This window comes from Octopus bimaculoides, chromosome 1 (genome assembly GCF_001194135.2).
Source record: "Octopus bimaculoides isolate UCB-OBI-ISO-001 chromosome 1, ASM119413v2, whole genome shotgun sequence".
Taxonomy (NCBI): Eukaryota; Metazoa; Mollusca; class Cephalopoda; order Octopoda; family Octopodidae; genus Octopus; species Octopus bimaculoides.
In genome coordinates this window covers 138,217,370-138,220,070 of record NC_068981.1, presented here as the reverse complement: position 1 = coordinate 138,220,070, position 2,701 = coordinate 138,217,370, and the positions used below count along the sequence as shown (strand labels likewise).

The 2,701-nt window shown below is 35.8% G+C and overlaps 1 long non-coding RNA gene across 1 annotated transcript in view; it reads right to left on the bottom strand.

Moving 5' to 3' along the window:
• The window catches only part of LOC128248882 (uncharacterized), a 106,714-nt gene extending 105,852 nt beyond the window's left edge, over positions 1 to 862 (bottom strand). Inside the window, exon 1 of the long non-coding RNA XR_008265015.1 lies at positions 823 to 862. This is a non-coding gene — a long non-coding RNA (uncharacterized LOC128248882). The remainder of the gene's footprint in view (positions 1 to 822) is intronic.
• Positions 863 to 2,701: the final 1,839 nt, after the last annotated feature.

Here is a 2,701-nt window from a genome sequence, read left to right as displayed (position 1 = left end):
TATATATATATATATATATTACACTTACGTTGAAACAAGTAATATGGCCAAGTGCAGCATTGACGACGAAACATTTGTGGAGTAAATAATGGGCGAATTTGACTAAGCGACATGTCATGCCTCCGTTTATAGTATCCCGGGCCCTAACTTGTCATGGTAAATTGGGGGTGGAGGTATGTGATTTTTGAACGCACCGAAAAGCTGTCAGTTGATATACTCTCCTTTGCAGTAGCTAGTGCTGCGTCTAACACGACCCATCGTCTGAAGTTTTGTCTAGAATTTTCAACTCTGATATGCATCTAACATCAATACAACAACAGCAACTATATACTGGATTATAATACTGGAGCAATACATGTGCTTCAAGAGGACACTGCTTGGATGATATATATGAATAGATATGAAATATATTCATATATATTTTTCACACACACACACACACACACACATGCATTATTACATACATACACTTATACATACATAAATATATGCACACATACATACATACATACATACATACATACATACATACATACATACATACATACATACATACATATGAGGCATGAGGAGCTTCCGCCTATTTCTGACTAACATTCCAACCACAACGTCAACCCAAGACTGCAATAAGGAACATCCACAGAGGTACAATAAAACTGATAGAATAGCATCCACATAGTATATATATGTAGATAGAATATTATCAATATATATATATTATGAGTAAACCACGAAAATATTCACTAAAAATTCGATACCGGCAGATATGTCCGATAATTTTCTTTTTCTTATGTGTAGCTAGATATAAGAAGAAATACATACGCGCTTTTCAAAACATACCTACTTGATGTTGTACAGGAAGTTTTATTAAGTATTATAAAAACGCGAGCTACAAAAATGCGCATGCGTCTGCTTGCAGGTGCATGAACGGAAGTATAAATGAATAATGTGAAAAATAGAGAAGGCTCTTGAATAAATTTAAGTGTATCACTTCAGATTTTTATAATAGAGATTTGTCATCAGATTCAAAGACAAGAAAACGCACCCATAGTACTTAGGCTTGTGGTGTTCTTGTTTTGCTACTTGCTAATATGGCAACACAAATGCAAAATATATACTGCACGAAGTTCTTTATATTGAGTATATATGGTTGGATATTAGTTGCAAGTCTTTCAGGTTGGTTAACTCTTGCTGTTATCATTTTTCTTATTGTTGTTGTTGTTGTTGTTGTTGTTGTTGTTGTTGTTGTTGTTCTTCTTCTTCTTCTTCTTCTTCTTCTTCTTCTTCTTCTTCTTCTTCTTCTTCTTCTTCTTCTTCTTCTTCTTGTACCCTGCTTCATATCACATATCACATTGTATTGTATAGTCTGGTAAACGTCTGCGATTCATTTGCAAACACGTTGTGGTTAATAACAAAATCATCATCATGATCATCATCATCACCATCATCATTTTTATTATTATTATTATTATTATTATTATTATTATTATTATTATTCCGTAGTCTTATTTTTATAGCGTGCTTTCACTTCACTACCGAGCGCAGCTCTGTGTGCCTTGGGTACGTGCTGTGGGTTGCTGTGATGCTCTTATGGTTACTGTATTGAAAGTGTTTTGCGTAGGATGTGTGCAGTGCCCAGTAGTGCAATTTTCTGTATGTTATATATATTTGTAAGTCCTGGTGTTCTGTATTTGTCTGAATATTTTTATTATTATTATTATTATTATTATTATTATTATTATTATTATTGACTAGCCCTTACCACCAGATTTTCAGGCCTTGTGGCCGGACGAAATACTTAGTGGCATTTCGTCCATATCTAAGTTCTGAGTTCAAAGTTCGCCGAGGTCGACTTGGCTTTTCACCCTTTAAGATCGATAAAATAAGTACCAGTTGAGCACGGGGGGGGGGCAATGCAATAGACTTAGCCCCCAACCCCGAGATACACTTTACCTTTTATCCTCTCGGAGTCGATAAAATAAAATACCTGTCAAGTATTAGGATCTATTTAATCAACTATTCTTCCCCCTTCAAAAATTGTGTAAAATTTGAAAATGTTATTATTTATTTTACAAATACCATCGATTTTAACATTCCTCCAATGTTTCTTTTATCGAATAAGTGCTGATATCACTTAAGTAATCAACAATCACTTCCAACAACCCGGTGACTTTGCGTTAAATTTGAAATAAGATTATTACTATTGTGGATAATATGGTACGTATTTTCTTAACTGTTTGATGGTAGATTTAATATGTCACCCGGCTAAACACGACCACTCAGTCCATGTTGCCTTTAACATCCTGTTTTAAACACTGAGGGGGGCAAGGTATCACATATTGTGGTTTTCTTCGTCTCTTTTCCCACTTGAAACGGTCATGAGTGTTTTCGTGTTTTCCATCCGTCATCTAACTAGGTATGGCTGTGTGACAAGAAGTATACTTCCCAAACACACATAGTTCCAGAATGACAAAAGCCTTTTGAGTGTATGAGTCGACTTGATAGAGGGAAACCGAAAGAAAACACCATAAACACGCGCGCGCGCGCGCACACACACACACACACACACACACACACACACACACACACACAAGCCAGCTTGAAGGGTTTTAGTGAAACAAAATCTCCCCAGGAGTTATATTTTTAAAACCTGGTATATATTCTATCGCTAGGTTACGGGGACGTAAACACACCAACATCG